Here is a 27,225-nt window from a genome sequence, read left to right on the forward strand (position 1 = left end):
CGCAGAGTAAAACCATTTTCTTAAATACAAACAGACCTTTCACATCAAGCCTGAATCCCTACCTTTCTGTGGTCCTTCTCTTATTTCCTTTACCTGATGATCTATCATGTTTTTAGAGGTATAAGGGCAGCATAGCTTGATAACTAAGGGAAAAGGCATGTTCCACACTACCTGCTCTGTGATTGCAATTTGCAGTTTGTAGTGGAGGTTAGTGCAGCTCACATTTTTGTCCCTGGATGTCACTGGGTGTAGTTCCTAATGGTGCATGATGATTCATTCCCGTCACTTTGACGCATAATTTCTTGGCAAAATAAGAGGGCAGTGTTGCTAGTCCAGCCTATTTGGGATCTTCATGGCTTCTTCTGAGATCTGATTCTGTTTTTGTGCCTCTAATCACTACTGTTATGATGATCAAAATACATGTTAATTATTGTGTTAAAAAGCCCTTTCATTATGATTTATCTTTTGACTTGAATAAATGTGCATCCATTATAGCCTCAGGATAGAGGTATGCTAGTTAAAAGCATCATAAATTAAGGCATAGTTAGAAGGATCATGAACGGAAAAGGTAATTATTACATCATTAAAGTATTTTGCTGGAAGTTTCTGTGAAGAGACCAAAACCAGTTGGAATTAATATCGTCATGTGACTTGCATGAATCTGAATAAACCAGGGTCCGGGGTATTTTCTCCCTCTGTGTGATCACAGGCTTTTCTAACACTCCAGTCTTTCTTGCTTTTCCTAGGTAAAGTCAGTTATAGCCCTCAGTTATGAACTGTTAAGACAAAGATGTCAGTTTGAGGAAGCTGAAAGCGTATTTAAAGTTGACTGGAGTTGTTCCTCATTGTAATTATTTTAACTGAGGCTTAAGTAATCTCAGGCCCCGATAGGTTTTGCCTAAAAATAAATTGGAAGAGTATTGTCTTTTTTGGAATTTCTCACTGATTGAGAGAAATTTGTATTTACAAGTGCAATGTCCTGCACAAAAGACTTGTTCAGAACTGAGAGCCACTCTTGTGTTACTGTTTATCAATGAATCTGCACTTTGCTTTTAATAGGATGTGTGTAGACACTGTGACACTTGTCCTTATATAATGGTTGGCTATATAATGCTTGTATCCAAACCAAAACACCAAGACAGGGCTGTGCAAGAGTATTACCTTTTCAAAAGCTACAGTTCAAGATCTGTTTAGTCACTGCATTATTGGTTGTCTTGACCCTTTCCCCCTGCTTTTTCTTTGAGCATTTTTCGTGGCCCACATGAAAACACTGCTTTACAGAAACCCCTCCCATCAGGAACATCAGACTCTTGAAGAACTATTCAAAATAGTCTTTTTGGGCAGCCAGTGTGGTCAAGGACTGGGACAATACAGCTATTATGGAAAAACAACATGAGTGGCTGCCATCAGTTGGTTATCTAGATCTCAGATTCCTTAGAATGAAGAAAATCTCCTTGCTTTTTATCAGGTTAGACAGCAAAAGGGAGCCAAAGACCTTGTCCTCTCCTTGTTGCCTGGCTGAGCCATACATAGCACAAACATCCCCAGAGACAGCTCTGGGAAAATGCCAGGCTTATTGAATGCAAGTAATTACAATGTTTTTACGGCACTGTCATCCTTCTGTGTCTTGGCCTTGTCTGTCTGGGGCTGTGTCTGATATCTAAGGGTAAGTAGTTTTACTTGACATAATCTGTACTTACTTCTGGGACAAGTGAGATTCAAAGCATGTACATAAGTAATTCCTATGAAGCAGCTGAGGAGCACTTCATGTGCTAGCAATGGCAGAGGAGGATAAAGGATAGTAATAAAAAGGCTATGCATGCAGGTGATGGGTGGTTTTTTTGTTTGTTGTTTGGGTTTTCTGTTTGTTTAGTTGGATTTTTTTGTAAAAGCATGGCAAGACATGAAAAAAGGATGGACAAAACTTCTGAATACAGGGAGGCAGGAAGCCTGGTTTCCCACCCTGGAGGCATGGAAAGCAGAGCCAATGCCAAAAGAGAGTACAGACCTGGAGGGGAAAGCATTTGCAGCTATTTGCTGCAAAGCAGTGATGTAAAGGACTCAGAAAATCTAAACAATGTAGGACTTCATCTCTTCCTTCCACCCACCCTCTATCCTGGAGCTGCATCAGAAACCCTCTTGGTTCCTATTCCTGCTGGGTCCAGACTGTTTAAGTGTCCTCTTTGGTGTTAGGTCTCTGTTCTGGGTAACCTATTGCAAAGTGTAAGGAGGGAGGATGTTCATGGGCAGTTGGGTGGAAGTAAATAAGCTACAAGTCCTTGGGGCATGATAGACCCAGTTAGCTTAACCATCAGAACCTCCTCCATGCTAAAGAAATCACAGCCCTCAGATATCCCAGAAGAGGCCAGAAGTAGGGCTGCATTGTCATTAAAATCCTCACACCAGCACTATTTCTAAAAGACCAAGGGCAACACATGGCTGCACCCTGAATCACAAAGCTGGGAGAAGCCAGGATGATGTGGACGTTTATCTTGCTTCCATTTGTTAAATTGGGAACTTGTGTTGTTAATAGTAGCAATTATATGGCTGGGAAAATCATTGATGGCTTGGGATTGCCACAGAGATATTCTAATTGGCTAAATCTCTGTAATTTGCACTCAGGGCGTGTCTCTGTTAGTGTGTTCATTAGTTAGATCAGTTGGGTGCTTTTCAGGCAACCCTCAGCTCTTGCCTGCTTGCTGAGCACAAATTCCTATCAGGAAGGGCACTGCAGGTCCTGGCCTGGATTCCCTTTGGACAGGACTAGCCTGGGAGGTGAGTTGCAGCAGTAACAGAGCATTACTGCATGGGAGCAAATTTCAGAGTTTATCTGAGCCTTCCACAGACCTGCAGCAAGTGCCTATGTCAGGTGCCCAGCACAAAATGAGCTCCAGAAATGGACTTGTATCGATCCAAACTGCTTGTTAGTGCAGCCATAACCACAGTCACCAGTAGTGAACAAACTTCATTGAGCTGTGGAAATGGGTGGTTTCTGTGATACAGTCAACTCTCAATGGTACTGAAAAAGAATCTCTCAATTTACATAACAGAGTTATATCTCCTGACTCAGTTACCCTCAGCTTATGTCTCTGCAAATGAAAGCTGGTTTCAGCCTGATGATTACAAACATACAAATGTTGGAAACTCATATATAAACATGAATGAAAGCTTCATTCATTCCAGCAAATGTTCATGAATGCTGATGGAATCAGCAATTAGCAAAACTTTATGCATAAATATCACATTTCACAGTACCAGAGGAAGGCTCTCACATCCGGAGTTTAGGACCTGGAGTTGCAACTAGAGTCAAAGGAGAAAAAAATTATCATTTAGTGAGAAAAGAGGGTGTAAAAGTCATATTAAGCATAGACCTCTTCAAAAGGAGAAGCCTGCGTTTAATCTCACCCAACATTTTTGCGGCAATTTAAATAAAACCACAATTATAAAACTGCGAACTAAATTCACAGCGTTCATGAAACTTCCACTTGAAGTCAGGTGAGAATGGAAGAAGAGACTTTCTCCCTCAGAGCCAGAGGAATGCAGAGGTTAGCACAGTGGCAGCCAAACTGTGTCATTTGCAGTCTGATCCACATCAAGATGGCGTGGGCCAAATAGTAGAATGAATTGTCTTAAAAAAATTTGTGTGCATTTAACAAGCCTGGCTTTATCCCAGAACTTTCTCTGGAGATGTTTATGCTACATGTGGCTCAGCCAGGGAATAAGGAGATGACAAGGTCTCTTGCTCCCTTTTGTAGTATAACTTGCTAATAAATAAGAAATTTTTCCTTTTTGTTAGAGGCCTGAGAATGAAGAATTGATGAGAAAGAAGATGGGTTAATATAGCCAACTCGTACCACGTGTAATCACAGAATTACTCGTGGGTGGTTTCTGCACCAAAGCTTGCTGTGTCAGGCACCATTTTTAACAGAGCAGTCCAGCTTTTTCTGCTCTGCACCAGAGAGTTTGTTGTTAACTTTCCTTGCAGGCTAGAGGAAGTAATCTGCTGAGTTCCCAAACTCACAGACTTTTGTACTTGGTGGTTGTATTCCCATCATGTTAGCTGGAGTTTTCTTCAGCAAAGAGTTCAGTTCAGCAAGGACTCATGCCTTGTTAATATGTGCAAAAATGTCTGCCAGGACTTTTTCTTTTGCATGGTACGTCAAAGATGTCATTATGGAAGTGGTCATCCTACCAGTCAAAAATAGTGGAAAATATTTGTATTTGAGACATATCTTTTGCAAGTGTGCATAAGCATATGTGAGTTTATGCTTGCTTGTGTCACTTTTTTTTTTTTTTTGGTGGTGTTTTGAGTTGTAAAAGTGTCACATCCTGGGCTTCTGGCTGGACCTAATGTGGTTACTTTGTCTCTGCTACCACATCCTATTGAAATATCCTTTCTCTACCACTGCTGATGCTGAAAGACCTGTAGGAGTGGTTTAAAGAGCTTTCTGACAATGACAGTGCAGTTTCCACCTGCCTGGTTTCTTTTCTCGAGCTGGTGCATTATCTCCAGGGCTTGGCTTTGGCAGGTGAATGACTGCCCTCAGTTGGGGTTGTACAGCTGAGCACCAGGCTCATGAAGACTTCTTGAAAGCCAAGGTGGGATGTGAATGGGAGTAGAGAAGTCTCAGTCTGACAGTGCTCCCTTTGCAGGACCCTGTGTGGAACTGCAGAGTTTTTCTGCTTTGTCACTTGATGACAGGTATAAGAACCTTGCCTAAACATTAGGATTTATTTTCTTTCCATAGTCTCATCTGAGGTCATGTTAGGTATATTCAAGCCAAGTGAATTTGAATATTGAAAAACATTGCATGTGTTAAACTTATCCTAAATTTGTGACTGGATCCTCCCCATGCACAAGGATGGAAGACTCTTTTCTGGAGTCCAAGAAAGTAATGCATGGGCTAATACTTTTTCTCTATGCTCATAGCACTTATGTCCCTTATCCAGTAAATCTGGTGACTTTTTGCTTCATATTAAGCAGGGAAGATTTTAATCCACAGAAAGGTATCTCCAGAGCCCTCTGATAAAATTACTTAGGTGAAAATTTTCAAATAAATTGTCCTGCTTCTCTGTTTGTTTTACATATTTCTTTGATGCAAAACCATGGTTAAATTTGTTAAACCTGATTGCTTATGTCTTTTTGACTTCCACTCTAAGATGATACACGATTTTACAGATACTTAAAACAATAGAGAACACCCTATTTTTTGGGTTTCTTAAAATGCTTTGGAAATTGAGTGGTCATGTTAAGAGTGTGGCAAATCAGAAATTAAGAGCAATATGAATGTGGTTCACATAGCTGAAGATTAGTTGCATATCTGGATACTGAGACGGAGATAAAGTCTTTCAAATGTGAAATGTATTCATAATCCAGGCACAAGCTCTGCCTGTTGGTTTCCTGAATTCCCATTTCCATTGGAAATGTGAAACACATTTCATTAACAGGCTCTGCCAGTAGGAAATGTGATTTTCTCTTATTTAAATTATCTCTAATTGAAACTTAGAGACAAAGAAGTGCACAGGTGTAGCTGTAGGCAGAATAACAAAGTCCTGTCAGATGTCTTGGAATGATTTTCTGACTGTAAATCACCAAAGCTTTGTGTGACTAATGGCACCAAAGCTCTGAGGTTAGGATTTTGCTGATTGTGCTGCCCTACTGAAGGCAATCTGGAGAAAGGGAGTTTCAAATTAAAATTGCCTCTTCAAGGCTGGAAAAAGCTCCAATTTCAGACTTTTACAGGATTTTGATGCTCTTGTATGCACTTGTAGAGTCATAATGTTGTGCAGTGGCTGAATAAAGGTGCTCCTGGGTTTGTCACACCCTTTAATATGACATTATTTTTTCCATCTCAAGCAGTAGTTGCAGGCAGGTTATGTGAGCCATTTCTGGACCTTGTCTGTTTTCAAGAAAATTGCCATCATATACTGGAAGACAAAGCCAAGAAAAAAAAGCAATTTGTGTTCTCTCTGGAATGCTTTCATATTGCTCTTCCAAGAACTACATTACATAGACCTATCTTCTGTGGGTTACATGTAGGGCTTTACAAGTTAATTTGCTTATAACAAGTAGAATATTTTTGTGGAAATGCCATTGGCTTCTGTACTGGAGGTCCAGCTGCCAAGAGCATGGAGAACCCGTGGGCTGAAGTAAATGTGGAATAAGCAGAGCCTGTATGCTGTGTGAGCAACCTGCCAGGTATGAGCTGCACATCAAACAACAGGTGCTGGTCAGCCTGTGTGTGCAGGCAGTGCCAGAATTTCCTTGTCTGCTCCATCCTTGCAGCAGTATGGCAGAGCTCCAGAGGAATCACTGCTAGAGAGGAGACTCTGCACCTCCCAAGGACCAATGCCACTGTGACCATGCTTAATTTGTTCTTCAAAGACTGTTTTTCAGTGGCAAAGAATTGAGGCTCTGAATAGATGTCCCAGTTCTTAAATGAGTTAAGAGCCAGGCTCTCCCCAGCAGTGCCCAGTGACAGGACCAGAGGCACTGGGCACCACCTAAAATGCCAGAAATTCCGTTGAAAATTAGAAAAACTATATTTTTTATTTTAAATTTTTTTTTAGCATAAGAGCTTTTGGGTGTCAGCACAGGTTGCCCATAGAGTTTGTAGATTCTCCATCTTCAGAGATATTCAAATGCCATCTGAACAGAGTCCTGGGCAACCTCCTCCAGGTGGGCCAGCATGAGAAGAGAAAATCTCCTTCCAGCCTCAGCCACCCTGTAACTCTGGATATCTGGGAAATTTTAGCTGCCAAACCAACATGAAAGCCTGTCTTCTTTGTGTGTCCAGACCTACAGAAGCAGTATCAGTGTTCATGCAGTGCCAATATTAAGATTTAATTGCATATAGTGATAGGAATAGCAATAATCTGACCATAATACAGCCTTGGGAAGAAGATATTTGAAAAGAACTTCATAGCAGTGTAAAAAATCACATCTATTCAAGTAAAAAAAAACATTCTGTGGAAATAAAGGGAAGAAATGTAGAAACGCTGATGTTTAGAGTAAGAATGACTTTGAAGCAGCCTCCATTCTTGTGTGTTTTGGATTTTGGTTTGTTTTATTGTTGTTGCTGTTGTCATTTTTGTTACTGTTGTTTGGGTGTGTTTTGCTTGTTTGGGTGGTGTTTTGTGTGTTTTGCTCACTTGTTTTTATTTTGTTCTTGATTTTTGTTTGGTTTCTTTTTTCATTTTTTTTGTGCAGGGCATGGAATTTTTTTTTTTTTTGTTAAGACTTAAGTTTTAAAATATAGTTTTCGAATTTAATGTTTCCAAGATTACATGGGGTGTGTCATCTCTGCCACATTTTCATCATCTGACTGTAAATTATCATGCTCATGTACACTTTGAAACCCTTCTTATCCTAAAGTCTTGCAGTAAGTGTCTAATGCCAGCATTTTTAATGGTCTTTTTTGATACCTGGTGCTGGAAATCTTTGCTTGTAAGAAGAAAAGTAAATATTCCTAATGATATTTATAGGCTCTTCAGTTAAGCCAAACATCTAACACGATATTCATTACAAGCCTAATAATCATGTCTCAGTTTGGATTTCTCTTGATATATTGAGGCACTTTTCCTGGACCAGGTGATGTGAGCTGTTTCCACCACCTGATTAATTTCTCCAAGATAATTCTCAGCTGTGTTCCATTCCTTATTTGATTTTAACATTGTGTCTGCCACTGACTTCTCTTACCAAGATTACTGTTGACTTCAGGCTGCCTGGCAGGAGTGGCTCTTCACAACTGATGTGACTTGAGGAGACAAAATAAATCAAATAATCTTTCCAGCATTTACTTTGACCTAGTTGAAAAATAATCCTTGCCAATGTTTTAGCTCCCAAGCATGAAAAACATGGGCCTGTGGTTGGAGAGAGATCTCCATGGCTCTGGGCAAGATTTGCTGTTGTTCTGCATTTCCTCTCATTTTACTCCAATCTCATTTATGCTCACTTGTGCTTTTTAAAGAAGTAGTTTACAACAACTGAGCTTCCTGGAACATGGATCTCATTTAAATGACATAATGTCTGTACTTCTGTCTCTTTAAGAATTTGATGGCATATCAGAGGGAAAATAAAAGTAAGGAAAAATAATATAAGGCAAAAAACCAATTTCTTCTTTTCAAAACTTTGTCATGGCAGTGAGGGGTTTCTGAACTGGAGGCTTGTAACAAGTTAATTTTCCAACCTAAAATGTGGCAGGCTTTCTCCTGGCTTGTACTCGACACTTGAAAGTCAGTCCATGAAAAAATCCCATGGTCCTAGCTGGAACAATTTTTTGTGAAGACAGAATTTTTCCAAGAGATATGTCTGTTTGAATGGGAGTGTTTATTGGCAAAAGAGAGGAAGAAACACTTTTACGCTCATATCTACAAAACAACACAGAGAAAGTGCAGAATCTCTGCAGAGGGGATTAACTTGAAACGTGGCAGTTTGTGTTCAGCCTGATCCAGATCAAAGGCTTTTCATCCCAACTGTGTTTCTTATGTCCCAGACTACTGTACTCAAAAAGACAATCTTTGTTTTAGAAGGTAGACCTTTAAATCTTCTTGAATTAATAAACTTCAGCTTATCTATGCTTTGTGTTGATTTGCAAATGCACACTATGAATGATTTGGGTTTTTTTAACAAGAAAGTTTTTGCAAAAGTTTGTTTAAAAAAGTATTTTGTTTAAAATTTGCCACAAAATGGAAATATCCTATGGAAAACACTTATTTTGTGTGAGTCTGGACCCTCTTTCCATCAGTCTATTTGGGTTTTTTGGGGGATTTTTTTGTTTTTTTCTTTGAGCTGATGCAAAAATTAGTTGTTCTGTTGCTGGCAAAGTGAGGTCTTCAAATGGGATTTCCTTCAAGACTTTGTTTCTGAAAGCAGAAGACAAAGTACATCTCCAGTGCCATGAAGGCCTATACCTTGAAGCACTAGCTGTAGATTGTAGATGGACATGTCAAAAATTGTGCTTATTTGGGACAGAACAAGGCTGATATACTGAGCAGTTCTCCTGAGAATCTTAGGCTCTTCCTCCAGTTAAGATAATCTAAGTGGCTGGAAGACTGCCATATTAGAAGATACATGAAAAAACCTTTTAGTCTGGAATCATAACACTGTAGTTACCTTGACTACCAATGATATATAACTGTATTGTATTTGCCTCTCCAGATGCCCTTTCAGTCAGTCCTACAGACAGAAGAGACAGAATTTTGTTTGTCTGTTTGTTTTTAATTTGCTTGAGTCATGCCTCTAGAAAACATGACATGCTAGTCAGAAAGCAGTACCCATTTCTGTGTTTCCACCCAGCAGGGGAAAATAGTATGTTTGCCTTTGCTTGCAAAAGAGAACAATTTGTTGCAGTGTTCTCACATCCAATTAACCTTTTCTTCATCTCAATTAGAGCATTTAGGGCCATGTTTGCAGTGACTGGGGAGCCCTGGGCCCCAGGGTGTGTGTGCCTGTGGAGATGGGCAGGACATGTGGCTGCAGCAGCTCTGGGCAGCTGGCAAGCTGAGCTGAGAGGTCCTTCACCCCCTCTGTCCCCCTGTGGGCAGCCTGTCCAGGCAGGAGTCTGGGGCAGAGCCTCTCAGCCTTGTGCAGTGGGTGCACAGGCTTTAGGGGAGTCTGAGACAGACATCTTAGTTGGGCTTTTTTGTTTAGATGACAAAGGGCTCATCAGGTAATGGAAATTGCTGTTGCCAAAGGAAATTTTTCAAAGGTAGTCCAGAAATACCATTGTGAGGCTGTGTGAAAATTTAACATCTATATCCTTAGTCTCTAAAATGTAATTTTACCTTATTTTCTAAAGATAATGTTTTGAAGTAAAGCCATCCTTTTGTGTTTCCAAAATGTTTCCATGGGAGTTATTTTTCAGAAGCCGGATGCAAAATGGCTAATCCTTCATTTCAGCTGGGAAAGTGCTACCTGCCAGCCCCAGTTTTGGGGATTTGTGAGGCAGTAGAATGAGGACAGAACAGGGGATTTAATTAATTTATTTCAGCCTACAGTAGGAAGATCATGCTGTGGGGAGTTTGGGTCTAGTGGAGTGTGGTGACCCACGGGGGACAGGTGTGTAAGGAGTGGGGGGGGGCTAAAGGAAGCTGTGGCTGTGGGTCCCAGCCTTGGTCTGTTCTCTGCAGCTGGAGAAGCAATAGACCTGGGTGGTGCTTTCCTGCTGTCTGCATTCATGGACCCTCTCCACGAGATGCCATTGCAGCAACATTTTAAAACACACCATCTTCTGGTGCTAAAAATTAGTGATGTTTTTCCTTCAGTTCCTTTTTAGCACCAGGTGAGATTATATGTCACTGATGATATAAGGAGTACTCTGTCTCAGAGGGATGGTATAAAATTTATGCTACCAGCACTTAATTATTCTTTTACTTGAAAAAAAGATTTTTTTTTACTGACCTCTTTATTTTTAAAACATTTTCTTAAAGAATTTCTCTTTTTTTGCAGGTTAATTTCAGATTTTGCAGATTCATTTCAGTTAATGTTTTTTTTTTTAATAGTCTAGCCTTTGAGTTAAATAAAAATCAGCCTTCTAATGCAATGGATGCTATAAAAAGGATATGTACCAATGTGTCCAAAGAGCAACTGAATCAGAGACATAAAATGGGAGAAAATGGGTAAAAAAAGGAATACTGATAAGAGAATGATAAGAGGAAAAAAAACCCCACAGCATGAATTCCACATTTCATGTTCCATTTTCTGTTCGAATGGTCATATTTTTAAATTTAGTTTTAAATTTAATCCCAAATAGACAGTTAAGACACTAATGTGCATATTAATAAGCCAAACAAAATGGAGAGGTACTAAAGGCTGAGAGGAAAGGAAGACTAAGGAGAAAACCAACATAAGGAGTAGATAAGGATGAAGATGAATATGAAACAGAGAGAAAGAAGAACCTGGAAGGAGCTTGCTGCCACACAAACTTGAAGGAGCATAAGATCATATCCAGAGAATATTATGTGCAGGGGGTGACTGTTTATTTAGTGTTTATGCTAAGCAGACTTTTGAGTAGATGGTCCCTGAATAAAGAATTGGAGTCACTCCAAAGTTCAGGATTTTATTATTGGAAGTTGCATTTACTACACTAAGATGTTGGAGAGTCATGTCCTGGTCAGCAGTGACACAGCTTTCACAGCTGAACCTGCTTACAGGGATGAGCTGGGCTAGCACAGGGCACACAAGGCTTGTTTAACTCCCCAGGCAGGGTGTGTGAGGCTACAGACTTTATTCTAGCCCTCAGCTTGCATATTCCCCCTAATGCTCCATCAAGGAGAATTGTGTGTTTTCCTTTCCATTCTGTATACTTTACTTTCCTTGACTTCTCTGAAGATCTTTCAAAGTGTTCAGCATTCCTGGCACATTTGTATTTCCATCTCTGTCTCTGTCACTCTTTTTCCTTTCTCTTTTCCTCACTCTTTCTGTCCTTTCCTTACTCTGTCTCTCTTTTTCCATCTTTCTTAAAATAAAAAAAATACAGAATGGAAAATGCAGCTTTGTAACACATACCTGCCTGTTTCATATTATGTTTAAGATAGTACTCTTGCACTCATAGGAGTTGCTTTTTTTTCTGTGGTTTGCATACTGCAAGCCAGCATTGCACATCAGTGGGAACAACCTGTAGTTTTATTGTGCTTTTTCATTTTTAATTTTAAAGGTTATCCCAGATTAATGGTGCTTGTACAGTCAGAAAAATTGCACATTTTTAAATGGAACAATGTAATTTGCTGTTCTCCATATTTTATCCACTTTGCTTTTTTTAGTTTCTCTTTAGCTGGCTTCTGAGATGGAGACATCCTGCTGCCCAACCAGGAAAAACAAGGTTCTTCATTGATTTTATGTAGGATTGGAAGAGTACACATGAATGATATGGATTGCATGATATCTTTTCTCTGGCAACTATTCTGTTAAATTAGTTTCAAAGCTGTCAAATTGAAAAAAACATGGAATAAGAGTGACATGTTATGTCCAGTGGCTGTTTTTGTCCTAGGAAGAGGTATCATGCTAGCCTTGGGAAAAGCTTGAATGATAACTTCCATTATTATTCAACTGAAAAGCAGAAAAGAGTGACTGAATCATTCAGCTAATTTTCTCTGAAGGGGATGAAATAGCTATTGATGGCTTTTCCTCTCTTTTTGTGTTCTTACCCTCTCCATGTCAATGGCTGCCTGGCATCTCCATTCCCACTGAACCATCCCTCTGTCCTTTTCCCAAACCTACCTTCTCAAGCCTTTCTGATTTCCTTTTTCTTTATATCTTGGAACTAAAAATTCTGAGTTTGGCTGCCAAAGGCAAGGCAGAAATAAGTATCAGCGGGCAGACATAGAAATTTAAAGGCAGGGACTTAACCTCTACTTATCCATACTTATCCATCAATGTACTTTCATCACTGCCCCCAGCCAGTTCCTTGTCAGTGTGCCTCTCTTTTGCCTTTGACATGAGAGCTTTTTAGTCATTCCTTGCACAGATAAATTCAAACATGTCCTCTAGGTTAACAAGGAAAGCCCCTGAGTTATGCTATGAGGAAGGACATCCAAAGCCTCCATCCATGGCATGGATGCACGGAGCTTCCTCCTGCTGTCTGGGGACTGGAGACTCACACTGCTCTGTGTGTTTTGTACAATAGAGGCTGAAAGGGCATTGCAGATCACCAGCACTGAGGTTAAAAGCTCTCTTCATTCTCACCCCTCTCTTTTGTGGTAGGTGCATTTGAAGTGCTTCTATCAGCATATATTGACCCAATTCTCAAGCATTATTAAAATCTGAGAAGCTATTTTAGTGGATTTATGTTCATTCTGGACATGATCAGCAAGCAGGTAGAAACCTGTGAAACTGCACTGGAGGTCTAGGAAGACAGAATGAAAAAAAAAACCAAACCAAAACCAATTCATGTTACTTTTCCTTTACTGACTCTTTTTTTTTGTTTTTCCCTTTAAGTTGACCTGTATCCTTCCACCTAGGGGCCAAGTACATCCTTAACTCCTTAAAAAGTGAACATTAAAGGAAAATAGATATAATATTGTGGTCATAAAAGAGCTTGTCATTTATGCAGGATTAAGAAGAACTGTCAAGCATTCTGTACTTAACAGTTTGTATGATTGCATTCAATAAACATCACTCACAAAGCTTCTTGATTGTTGCATTCACATATTTCTAACCCTTGTGGGGGGAGTATTATAGCTTTCTAAATAATGGGGTTTAGGGCTGCAATTCCATGTCTACTTGAAAACTTACAATTGACTTTGACCTAATCGGGGATTCTACCTCATCATTTCAAACGTGCTGGCTTAATTAGAAACTTGCCTCAGATTTAATGGGGAAGTGACAATTCCAGCAATTCATCTGGACAGTTACTCAGAGGTACTGAAGGAACTGAGGCCAGAATTTTGATCCTAGTTGGCCATAAATTTGTTCTGGGAGGCGAGTCTCATGGCTCTTCAAATCTGAATCATCAGAAGTGTGCAGGCAGCTGTTATTCCCACCCATGTATGCACTTGCTACTAAAAGACCCACAAACTAAATTTCTCTCTTTCTTCAGTCAGTAAGAACTGTAATTCAGCTACATATTTTAAAATGCCTGCCTTGTAATATTTTTGTTTCCAATGAATTTACAGTTAATTGCAAGGATTATTTTGAAGGCTTCTAAACCCTTATTTAGCCTGTACACTGCTGAATAGTGGTGTGATTTCTGTATATGCCAGGGTTCATATATGCTAATCAGTCTGATTGCTTAGAAAACCCTGCATAGCATTGGACTCATTTGCAGGGAGAGTAGCCTGTAAAAGTTGGCTATTAGCTGGTTTCAGTCACCTTTTGTCTACACATTGCCTGACAAGCAGCTGGATTCTTGTGCATTCCCAACAGCCTGCAGTTCCAGTGCAATGAGGCTGAACCAGGCTTTTCTTTACTAAGGAAGAAATCAAGCCAAAAATAGTCTCTGTAACTGCTGTTTTCTTTTATTCATGGTAGTTGCAGGCAACAAATCAAAGATCCTAGTTGCTTTCTACTATACACTCTTGCCCACCATTCACACACACTTGCAGGCATTTTGCAGTTCTTCCTTTAATGAGCTTCTTATTCTGAAGAGGTCACACTCTTCCAGAACGTTGTTTGTTTTTCTCTGCTCGGGAGCAGCACCTTGCATGGATCTGCAATCATTCCCCTGTTGTGTTGTCTAATTGCCCACTTTTTTTTCCATCTTTCAGGAAGTTCCTAATGATCCTCCCAAGCCTCTGTTAAGCAAAATATTTCTGTGTTGTCAGCAACTTTCACCACCTGTCTATTCAGCCTGCTCTACAGAAAATTCCTAACACCTGGTGCCTAGCACTTGTTTGGGTATGAAGCAAACGAACCACGACGTTTCTCTGGGGGTTGCTCAGAGCTGGCAGCAGGTAGAGGCAATGACAGCTCCTGGTGAACAGGACCATCAGCCAGCCTTAGAGTCAGGTGTATAGGGAAGGTTCTCCTTGGGGTCCAAACAATCCTGACACTGAAAACCTGGGCTGGGTTTTTTGTTTGGTTCTTGGAAATAGCCAGTGCCTTTGCCTCAAATCAGCCCCATCTTGTAATAACAGTTGTACTGAGCTCTGTGGAACTGAAGAGTGAAGCTTGCAGGTTGCACAAGCAAGGAGCTGAAGGCTCCAAGAAGGCAGCACACTAGGATGCCCAGCAGCAAGCTGCTGCTGTGTAGCATCTTTGGAAAGAGGATATTTTATTCAGGAGTTGTCCTGTAAATTCCCTACCTCAGTGTGTGAGTGTCAAGTCTACTGAGAAGGTGGGAGAGCAAGCGGTGGGACACAGAGCAGTGGGACTGCTGTGTGGACTGATCAGAAGCCTTGTCTGGAAAGTGAAGGTAGTTTTAAGTGAATGCAGCAAGGAAATATGTAGGAAAAAGTTGGATAAATTTGGAGGCTGTTTTTCCCTTTTGTTGGAGTGAGAGGAGTCAGGGAAACCTGAGCTGCCGGCAAGAACATCAGAAGGCTTTGCAAAGGTTTTTGTGAACACTGTGGCGTGTGCCTTAAACCTAGATACACTGAACTGAAAGGGATGCAGGTACTAGCATGAAGATAGAAAACCAGATAAGTGTAAGAGTTTTGAGTTGCTCTTTCATGGCATAGAGGATTTTTATCTCACAAGGGAGAGTTTCAAGAAACAGATCCAAGCCTAGGGATGCAATAATAATGGTAAAAGAGTGATAGCTGAGGGATGACTGCAAAGTCAACTGCAGCTGGCTATATTGGACACACTAACTGTATACACACTGATCCTTCAGGTTTTTCAACACAATAAATGAATAGCAGTTGGTATTGAATCTCCATTTTGAGTTTCAAGAGTGATACAAATTGCTGACTAACTGGTCATATCAGTATCCTGGCTCATTTTGTGAAAGTTTCAGAAAGCAGAGCAGTGTGGATGAGATAGAGGAATGGTTCCTAAAGGTGACCAAATGTTGGACTTTTTAATTACAGTCAGCTCAGCCTCTGAATTCATGAGTATGCTTTTTTCGTTGGACTTTTTTTTTTAGTTTGCTATTTATCATTACAGTGAAGATCTAAAAGCTTCATTTCACTGTGTTAGTATAGGGACGATTATAAATTGAGACTTATTTTGGCTAGATATTAATCTTTTCTTATGTAAGCCAAAAGTGAAAACTCATAAAGGAAGTAATATTTTGTTTCTCCTGTAACATGTCGATAACAGCTTGTCTTTGGGAATTTCAGCCTTTCCAAATTCAATTTTAGCACTTACGTGTTTACGTTACCTGTTTTAATTAAGAATTGGCAGGCATAAAAGAAAAAAAATCTATTTTATGAGCTGATATGATCTTAATTGAGAATGCCTGGCTCTCATTGTCATTGATCACTTATTTTTGTGAGTTATATCAAGGTGCACATGAGTAATATGTAATACTCCCCCATGGCAATATCTAGCAGAAGGAGCTGAGAGAGCCCAGGTGTTTTAACAAAGTGGTTTGAAAAGGCTCCAGAAATAGTATGTGATTTTGGAATCCTTGGAGGACACAGGGGACAGCCTTCCAAACACCTGGACTCCTTGATCCACCTGTAGGATAAGCTTTCCTGCCTAAGATGTTGCAGTACATTAATAATCTTTGCCATGTTTGAACAATTCTTTGTGGTGGAGCTCCAGAACAAAGGTGCAAAGTTTTTATGCAGATCCCATAGAAACATTGCCCCATAGAAAGTATTCTTCCCTGCCTTGTTTCCTTCAGACTTGCAGAGAGACTTTGATGGGCAGGGGCCTGGAGGAAATGGGAAATAAGGGGCCGTAGAATGCTTTAGAACTTCTGTGTTCCTATATATTGCCCCCCTAATTACAGAGGGAAAAGTACAGAAGCTTACCTAAATAATGGTTTGGTTTTTAGCTCAAATGCAGTTTCTGAGTAAACTCTTTCAAAGCGTGCATTTGTGATAGATCAGACAGAAGCTGGGAGATGTTAAAATAGGCAGGAGTGGGGGTTTATCTATTTTTGCTGTGAAGGAGGGAAAACATGGGCAGTGGCAAAGCATGAGAAAAAAATTCAGTTGTGTCAGTGAAATAGTTTCATAATAAATGCATGATTTGAAATGTTCATTTCAATTTTCGTGAAAGCTACAAGCAAATTGCTATTAAGTCTCTAGGTTATTTAAGAAAAAAAAAAGAACATGCAATATACTGAAAAAATTGAATCCAGTGAGATGTAAGATAACAGCAGACCTTTTCTTAGATCTTTATGGGAAGAAAAAGAGGTCCCAAGACTACATCTGATGCAACATAGGATGAATAAATCACGTGCAGCGCTTATTAGTTACTGTTATTAAAAAAATTGCCTGCTGTTGCCAGGCCCAACTTTAGCTTTTTGAAGTGCCTAACTTATATTTTTGAATCATGTTGTTCTTTCATCTCCCAGATCAAAGAGCCTTGGACCTGTTTAAGAATGTTGAGACTGTAATAGGCTCAGTTAAGGTGCCTGTTATATAGCACCAATGTCATGATTTTGGGTGATATAGCCACGTGGCTTTCTGAGGCTGAATAACCTAATCTGGTCCCAATTGTTCCTGGAGCTATGTGTAAACCAAATGACCACAAAGGTGCTTCTGATTTAGTGGCATCTTCATCCCATATCAGGGTAACACAGTGGCACATATCAGTGCTGATTTCCACCTTTTATTTTCCAGAGAGGAAATCTGGAAACTATGGAAATCTACCGAGTTCTGGATAACCAGGGTACAGCACAACATGCTCCCACAAAATTACTTGAATTGGAAGTGGTCATCAAGTCAAAACCATTAGGGATATTGGTCTTATTTTTAAAATATTCCACAGGGGGTGGGATAGAATATGGTAAATGTATGTTGTATGAAATAATGAGATTCTTGAATTTCTGATCAAGGTGATTGAGGGATAAAATCATATTTCAGCAATATGAGAGTTAGAGATTTCAAGAGCTAACAATGTGGGTTTAGAGGGAGATATGTATCCTAGAGGTTTGTATGAGGCATCTCATCCACCCTGCTGATCCTAAACCTCACTTTCATCCAGTGTAAAGACCTCATCTGGTACAAATGAGTTCTTCCAGATACAGGTTTTAGGTATATTTTTCTGAAAATGTCAGGAGACAGCAAGCGTGTATCTTTCTCCTCACTCATGTAGCAACAGATGCCTTTGTAAGATAAGATGGAAGGAACTCAGGAGGAGTGAAGAAAGAACTCAGGCGTACTTCATGCATTTTTTATTCCATGAAAGAAGCAAGGCCTTTCATTACTCAGCATGATATCCTCTTTAGAAACAGTCCTTTGGCAGAGCTAATGTTGGGCATGCTATGGTCAGTCTGTCTAACCTCATCTATGCTGTTGCTCAAACTCAGTGTCTGAGAAAGCCTTTGTGGACTGTCTTGGGTAACTTGTGGTCTTCTCACTTGCTGAAGTGTCTCTGAGGCATAGCTTGGGAAGTAAGCATGTCTAAACCACCGGTGCCTGGGAGCTGATGGGAAGTGCTGTGGGAAGCAGCAGTGCCTGGTGGGTGGACAAGCCCTCCTCCTGCTCCATTTCAGCAGCTCCGCTGTGTCACTGCGGCTTGTGCACGTTTGCTGCTGTTGATTGTAGGACAAAACTCACCTGGACTGCTCCTGGGGAACTGGAGTGCCCTTTGGCAGGCCAGGAAGCAACAAAGAAACCAACAGCTGGTGCTGCTGGTGAGGATGATTTTGGGAGCTTCAGCTCGGTCTCTTGTGGTCCTGCACTCTGTTCTCTGGCCCTACAGAACTCCTCACCAGCCTCAGCCATTTGAGAACTTGAATCCTTCAAACTCTTTACCAAACACCTTCACTACTAACAGGAGAGAGACTGGCACACCTAAAAGGTGATTTTCTGCACCTTAGACAACTCTTTTAAGGACAGCAGCCTAAGTGGCTAGATGGAGCTGGACAGCTGACATCTAGGCAACTCCAGCTAACTGATCGGCTCCTTTCTTTCTGAACCTTTGCTGCCATGCATAATTCAGTCCTTTACAGAGGGGACAAAGGCTACCAGGTAGTTATATATATATTTCAATCTACTACAAACCAGTTTGTGTATCTTTGTAGGAAAATTTATATACTTTTTTTTTTTTAAATATGAGATAAGGAAGAGTAATTTAACAAATAATACACCTACCACTTCCAGACAAACTCAAAACAAATGTATGCTGGGATAGCTGGCCCCAGTCCAGCAAAGCCATTAGACGTGGGTAACCCTTGACAAAAGAAAATCTGCTTACCTCGTCCTCCTTATTCTTTTGAAGGCATTGATCTAGTGGGATCCATTTAGCTTATTGGGCTGGAGCGTTTGATGACCCACAAAGGAAAGGCAAGAACCTGGTCCAAGGTTATGTTTACCAGCCTGCCCTCACCCAAAACTAACCTAGCAGATTTTTTTTGCACCCCTGAACCCACAGAGTTTTCCTTTTCTACAGTTTCTGTATGTTGCATGCCAGCCCTCTCCCAGTCACTTATCCTTCATCCTGGATGAAATTTGTATGGATTCAATATGTGTCAGCCAGGACTTGAGCCCAACCTAAACACAGCCAGAGCACAATCATTATTGATCACAGGCACAGAAGGGAAGGCCTAACCTTTGCAATGCTAAGAGTTTGTTCTCTCTCTAGTTTTAGTTTTACTTTGGGGGCCAGGGGGAACATCGATCACTGAATGAAAGAGTAAAGGGCATGAAATAATTTGAGCCATTTATGGAGTAAATAGTTTAGATAAGGACACATTGGAATTTTTCAATAGCCTAGCCAGTTATAAATCTTAGTAACAGGAATACATCACTGTGTTCAGGGATTTTTGTTCCTCAATATCCTGGAATTACACAGTGCATTTTTATATACTTCTCTGTGTTTCTGGTGAACAGTTCTAGGTCCCCATGTGTCTTCTGAATTGAGCCAGTGGTGAAGCTTTTCTTTTCTCTATGATTTCTATTAGTGTAAATGTGCAAGGGTACATGATCTGAGGGTTAAAATCTGCATTGAGGCTCTAAAATTTTATTTGATGGTTGTGCCTTAAGGCCAAGCATAAGCAACTGATATTTTTCCCTATTTCAGTTCCTCTGCCTGTGTCTTGTTGTTTAAACTAGAGACACAGTAAAATCTCTAGGCATCCAAACTGCCTTCTAGTTGTGTCAAATAGTAGCTATTCTTCAATGAGATATTTTTCTATGTAAGATTTCAGAAAAATGTAGGTATACTGAAAGAAAAATGCAAAAATATTAGGTGTTATTTTTGTGGTTGATCTATTCATCTATCTGTTATCTATGAATATGCCTAGTCATACCTTATGCATGTTTGTGCATTTGCTTCATGCAGTGGGATTTTCCTTACTGCCTCAGGAAGAAGCTCTGAGCTCTGTGAAAAACTGCTGCTGTGATGGCCACAGCTCCAGCATCCAAGCCTCATACAGAAGCACGCTTCTAGTACTTGTACTCAGTATCAACATCTATACATGTTGGATACAGCTGTCAGTTCCACAGCTTCCAAAACTGCAATTTCCAGGCTAGCACAATGCTGCAAGTTGTCTGATGCCAAGAGCAAAGGCCAAGTCTTCAGGTTCTGAAATGTTTTGTCTGTGCTGCAGAGGTTTGCTCAGTGCTGTGTCTGTACTTGCTGGTGAGGTGCCTGTGAGTAGCATCAGTGTAATGCAGATGTGCTTTACCTTTCTCATGCCCTATTTCATGCAGATGCTCCAAGCTCAAAGCAGTGTCATCTGCCCCTTCCATGAGCAGAGGGCCCTTGGCAGATATGTTCCTTCCCACATAAAGGTCACAGGCTGCCACCACCATGAATGCTACAAATAGTTCAGCTGAAGCCATCTTTAAGCCAGACAGAAAAATAAACCTCTCACAGTGGAAAGAGCTCTTTAACATGATCCAGATTGCCTCAGTATAGTCCCTTGAGACTATTTGTGCAGTGGGATACTCTTCACTGTGAATAGGAGTGACAAAATCTGGCCCAGAGTTAGTTCCCTAAAGATGTAAATATAGAAACTGCCACAGAAACACGTTTGGGGGCACAGAAGTATTTTTTTTTCTACCCATGATCTTTGCCAGCAAGGTCTCTCTCTCAGAGTCACTGTGGCAGTTCAAAGCTTCACTAGCATTGGGGGTTGACAGGGGTAAACATTGCTGATCCAGCTCAGAGAAGCAGGCAATTTGCTTCTATAAAATTACACTTGGTAAAGCTTTTGGGATTTCGTGTAGGCATATCTGAATCACGTGTGTATCAAGTGCTCTCAGTTATGAGTGGAAGAGAGGGTCATATGAGGATGAGAAGCTCTTCAGACAGAGAGAGTAACCTTTGATGAAATGCTCAGGCCACAGACAGGGAAACTGTCTGCAGCTTGTGCTGTAATCTGGAAGTACTGATTGACAGTTTTATTGTCTTTCACAGAGATTTGCAAAACACTGAAACCCAGAGCACACACATTTGCAGTACCCCATGCATACTGTGCACCTGGTCCCTACCTGGTGTGGTAGGAGGATCCAGGCTTTTGTGCAAGGGGCAATTCTTTGGCAGGATGGTTTTTTCTTCCCCAGCTCTGCTGATTCTCAGGGAAGTCACTTAACTGACTAAAGCTTCTCTCTCTGTGCCCAGTAAGCAATCTTAGGCAGTCAGGGGAAATCAGGCTGAGGTTTTCTTTGTGTGGAGAATTGGATACCCTTGGCACAATGCTTGAGACCACTGAGTCAGCCTTAACCAGGAACTCTCAGCCCCACGGCATGAATTAGCTGTGGTAATCTTTGCAAGTGGAGCTGTAAATAACAAAAGTGCTGGTCAGATATGGGCACACAGTGCTGCTCTTAGCAGCAGGAGTGTGTTTCTCCAAAGTGTCATTGTGATACACTCATTGCACTCATTTGCCAGGCATTGTTTGACCTTTCCTTTGTGCGCTGTGTGCGTGCAGTGCACGGAGGCTCCATCTGCGGCAACAAAATTTACTTCTTTCTTTAGAAATGCCTTTAGTGCTGGAAGAGATAGGGAATTTTGTTTTTGTTGTTGTTAACCTCACATAACTCTTCAGTTCTTTCTCCTCCTTTTTTTTTCCTTTTTTTTTTTCCTTTTTGCTTTTCAATGCCAGTTACAGATCCCAGATGTCAAATAGCAGCAGCAGCTGGCTGCGTGACAGATCCCTTAGGCTGCAGCTGGGTGAACACTACTGGACTTATTCTAGCTGTGTCATATAGATGGTATGCAGATGATTTCTCTGAACTGTCATGCTTTTCAAATGCCTCTAGCTTCTTTTTTTTCCCCCTTCTTTTATTCTGGTAATACACAGAGCCTGGAAATTCAGCCTTGGAGAAATCTTGCATGTATTGTGTACAAGGTCGGTGGATCCTAAGGATGGCCTATCTGTGCATTATTCCTTTTTACATAACTAAAGTATTCAACCAATTAAATACACAATATTCCTAAAACTCTATTAGATTAGGGTTGACTATGTCCTTCAGTACTCTGCATTTATGACAATAGCACTCTTGTATGAAGATGAAAGGAGAAACTAATTCAGGAAGTCTGATCTCTGTTGAAAATGACATACTCAGCGTCCATATTGGTTGAATAGTACTTTTGGGGTTTTTTTCTTCATTAAGTCAGTGAGAGTAGATTGGTTTAATGTTAATCACAGAACAGAGCTTTAGATTTTAAGAGATGAGAGAAGCAGGAGTAACTTTTCATCAGAAGTATAAATACACAATATGCTGTATTATCAACATAGAAGAGTTACCTCACTATATATTTTTAAGAGCATCTGTGCTGGTGAATTTTCTTTAGTAGTTTTGTTGTACATTACTTTTAACTAAATCCTTTTTATAATGTGTTGTAACTCTGCCTAACATTCATGCAATCATAACAAATGTATGGTTTTCCTTTAAACTACAGTGTATGTTTTGTGAAAGTAGTATAGTTTGAAAGAGAAGCACAATTCTGATTAAACTTTAGTATCCTTATTCTGAGTCAATAATATCTAAAGAGCTGAATTATTTAATCTCAGATTATTGGAACATATGCTTAAAACTTCAAGGTAATATTTCAAATATAATTTTCTAATAATTTTCTTCTCCAGTACTGTCAAGGATATTAATCAACTCAAAACAGTTTGTTCCAGAAACAGGAGTGCTCATTGACTAAGCCATCTTTTTTTCCCTTTTGGGCAAAATCCAGAAAATAGATTTCATCAAGCAGGGCAAATGCACTTTCTCTAAATGATCTAATCACTTCTGTGTTTTTTCCTGCAAAGATTACCTGCAGCTGAAATGAAGGTGGTTGTTATAGATACAGGAGAACCCTTCCCATTGCTCCTTTCAGAAATTATTGATTTTCCCTGCAGACAGAATGCAGAACCCAGCTCAAAGCTCTGGGAAAATGCAGAAGTGACATGCAAAAGTAGCTATAAGCCAATAGAGTTTTCAGCACAAATGGAGGTGATTCCACTGTCATTTATTGTAAATCTAAATATTGTGCATGTGTTTCTTTGTAGTCACTGATTTATGCCTTGTGCATTACTTTTGAGTGGGATATCATACAGCCCACATCTGTGTGGCTTCTCGTAGCTACTTCTGCGTAACTCTAGTTCATCTTGCTGCTTCCTAGTCACAACTTTCATCTTCCTAGAGACCCCTCATATTTACAGCTCTCCAAAGAACATTGCAAGCTGGGTGTCAATATATGTATTTCTCACTGAAGTTATTAATGCTTTTCCCCCTAGCTCAAAGATACTTTTATTCCCCCTTCCTAAAGGAAATGCTATGTATTGGTTAGTGTTGAAGCTTCCTTTTGATGAAACTATGAACAGTAGACCTGTCCTGGGACACCGTAATGGGAGATTAGTCTGAGTGCATTCTTGATTTCTGTCCTTGCTAGTCCAGAGTAGAATCCTTCTGTTTTTCCTCTGGTCTCTTTTTTCCCAGCAGTATTCCTTCTCCAGTTGCAATTCTGAAGCAGACACTCAATGCAATTGTTCATCTCCTTTAATCTTCTGTTGTTGTCAGTAAACTTTCTGCTGGTCCTTTGTTGTGCTTCCAGTTGGTCAGATTGCTCATTCTCAGCCTCACAGACTGAATGACATGATAGAGTGGCAAAGTATCCTGACTTCTCTGAAACAGACTATTGTAAACCTACAGAAACACTATCTGCTAAGTGGTTTTCTATGTTCTGTTTCATGTCTTTCAGCAGGAGGCTTTATTGCAGAAGCTCTTTCAAAGTATCTCTTTTTTCTGACTTTTTTTTAAATTTTTGTATCAGATTGTTTCTGGTTTGGCTACATTCAGTTATGTTTAAAAAAATTTACAGGTATTCTAGAAGCTTCATGCAACACCTAGAGGAGTAAGAAGTATTCTGCTTAGAAATAGGGTAATACAGAAACTTCTCTTGGTGGTTTTTTTTTCCCCTTTTGTTTTTTCCCCTTGCTTAAGATATCCATCATTTAATCTCCAAGTTTTATGCCTTATCTTGCCTCAAGCTAATCTGAATTGCTGACCATCATCATCATGGTTTTTATCCCAAGTTACTGGTCATATTTGCCTCTATTTTCAGGTTTTGTGATGTACATTCTTCTGATAATTCCCTTCAGTTATCTGTTCTTCCATCTGCCTGCTTGATCTCCTCCCCCTATAAGCCCTGGTTCCTTACATCATGGTGTGTTACCCAGCCTTAGTCTGGGTCAATATGCACAACTTCCCCTAGGACTTCAACGGTCTTGATCATTATCCTTCCTTTTTCCAGTTGGCTTCTCTAAAGCCTCCCACTGATGTAAATGTATCTGACTTCAGCACAAAGAATACCAGGCTCCACATGCATCACTGCAGGACTGCTGAAACAGTTTGAGATTTGCTTTGTAAATACTTGTGATCAAGCAGGCTACTTCTCTCCTCAGCTTATTCATGGATACTCAGTACAAAGAGGGTAGATCACCTGATGTCAGTGAAAATTTATAAAAGGATGAAAATTTATAATGCAGAGCTTTTCAGTTAGAGCTTTTGTTTGGTTTCCTTGGGTTTTTTTCCCACCATAAAACATCATTGTAACACCACAAATTTTCAGTGAGAGCTTGAATTTTATGTCATGAAAGAAATTCCAGTATGCCAGGGATGTGGGATTTGAAGTTCAGATATCATACATTAACTGTAGCATATTGAAATAATTATTCTGAAAGAATCCACTACAGATAGAATTGTAGAGGAGATCCCACCTTGGAAACACCCAAGACAGACTGCAATATTGCAGCTTTCGTGTTTTCACAGGAGGGAAGATGATGTTTTGCATGAAATATCTGGAAACAGATGGATTCCTCTGGCCTGTGAACAAGTATTTCTTTAGTGGTCCCTCTATTGCACAGAATTATAAAGGCAATTGCATGGAATTCCCTGTCTGAAGAAGAAATGTAAGTCAAGCTATGAAAAAAATCCAGCCAAGAGAAACATGTCAAGATGGCATTGAGCTTATCCATGTACACTTCTGTTAGTGAGGAAAAAGCTGCTTTCCTGTTCAAATATTGAAGTTGGAGGCCTAGAGGAAAACATATATCAAGGAAAATCAGGGCTCTTCTTTTCAAGTGTTAACAGGTGTGATTAAATGCTGTATTAAAATGCTTGAATTGTAAGTTTTGTTGTGCCATGGTGAGACATGTCTCTGTTTCAATAAAACAGGTTGAACCTGGGTTTGTGCCTTAGCTAATATATAGCATCTCTGCAGCTTGTTGCAGAATTCAATCCTTGTGTATGAAAAGTTCACTTTTCAGGCCCTGTGCATGTATTGTATGTAGTAGATAATGAGGAAATACTGCTCTAACCACAAAACTACAAGTATCTGCAGCTCATGAGAGTATCGTCTGACTGATGAGGGGAAAAGAAACCAAAAGAAAGTATTAAAATATTTATTTTCATGACAGAACCAGATATTCATGTGACATATACCACATTAATTATTTGATGTATATTTGGATTGCCTGGTGGGTTTGGGACTCCTGTGAGTAATAGTACCTGGGCAGCAACTGAGTGTTCCATCAGAATTCTCCATTACTTTAAAGCCACAAAACAAGGAAAAGCCAGGAGTTAATTTGAATAAAAGATAGAGAAAGACCTGTGCTCTGAGCTGCATTCTGTGAGGGAGTCTTAATGTTGTAGAAGCATGCTAATTTTATCTGTTCAGTGATGTTGGTGAGCTTTCTAATGCCATTCAATAGCACTTATATTAGCATTTTATCGATTTGAATTCTCTTCATAAGTAACCATGTATTTTCAGGTTGTTTGGTCAGAGAGGTTATGCAACCAGAAAGAGAAAAGAAATGACTGCAAGATGTACTGTGCAAAGTAAATGATGATGTCAGATAGACAGTTTAAAAAATATGATAAACAGGAAAACCTCCAAGCAAACTGGATTTTCTATTTGAAATTCTGAATTAATTCTGCATGAAGTCACAGTGTTGTATAGTTATTGTTTTCATTTTCCTATATTTTCCTTTTATATCTTTTATTAAATGATTAATCTAGTTACCAATTCTGTATTTAATAATTTTCATAGATATCAAAATCCCTTGGAATATGAAGCACTCCTTAGCATGTATTTTGTAATTAGATATAAAAAATTTACATAATGAACTAAGCAGTCAATTTCTGAATGTGATTTGTGTCTGTGTATATGTACCACAGACCCATGCCTAGTGCCTTTGATAAGAGATTCTCAACTAATCAATTCCTGTTCTGGAGCTTTTGAGCCTTCCAGTCCTTTTCATTCTAGTCACTCATCTAGACAAATTCACCATGGCTAAGGAGTTGCTAAATGCTACAAATTAAAAGAATAGCTTTTTTTCACATTTCCATTGCCTATGCTGACCATACTTAAAACTGCTGGGGCAAAATACAAGGAAAATCAGACCAGCTGTGTCTTCTCAAAGATGTAATTTGTAATACTCTGGCTGCCTTCCTACCCAGGTATGGTATAATCAAAGGAGAGTAGAGTACTTGGTTTGGAGCAGTTGCCTCCAAATCTGTGTGTCTGAGTACCTTTTAAAAAGAATGTTTCTAGTGTGGCATTTATCACTCACAGGCCCTAGCATGGCAATGGCTGCCCCACAGACAAATTAGAACCATTAGAGTTGTGTCCTAGAATGGACATGTCAGTGGAAAAAGCTTGTAGCATCTGAGGTGTCACAGTCCAAGGATGACACAGTTGTTGAACAACTTACATTGACAATTTCTTCAAGTTTTACTAGGGATGGAATAAGATATGTGAAAGGGAGAGTTTTCGTTATAGGAAATGCTGCTGGTAGTTTCCACTGACTAAGAATATTACCCTCAATATTTCTTTAGAACTAGTATTTGTTTAAACCTTACAAGTTTCTGAAGTACTTGGGGATTTTCTAGAAGGGGAAGTGGAAGAAGCTGTCCTGTCATTTGAAAAACCCAGCTGAATAAGAAGTCACTTTAGCCACGACTCCTGCTGTCCTGCAAAGCTTGACATGCCCAGTCAGGAGTCATCACTCAATCAAAACAGCTCTGCTAGGTAGCAAAGCAGGACAACAAGCAATGGACAAAGGAGTGAAAAGTCCACAGTGAACTCATTTCACAATGGATTTGCTCCTCTGAGCCCTGAGACATCCTGAAACTGGGGCTATGCCCTGCCCTGCCTGGATAGGACAACCAAGGCCTTATTTCTCTCATTTAGAAGATGGGTGTTCTTAATGCTTGCTCTTCTTAATA

General features: G+C 40.0%; 1 protein-coding gene across 1 annotated transcript in view; it reads left to right on the forward strand.

Annotated features, from left to right (window-relative positions):
- DHRSX (dehydrogenase/reductase X-linked) overlaps window positions 1-27,225 on the forward strand; it is a 161,838-nt gene that overhangs the window by 50,571 nt on the left and 84,042 nt on the right.

The sequence above is a fragment of the Serinus canaria genome, chromosome 1 (assembly GCF_022539315.1).
Source record: "Serinus canaria isolate serCan28SL12 chromosome 1, serCan2020, whole genome shotgun sequence".
NCBI classification, from domain to species: Eukaryota; Metazoa; Chordata; class Aves; order Passeriformes; family Fringillidae; genus Serinus; species Serinus canaria.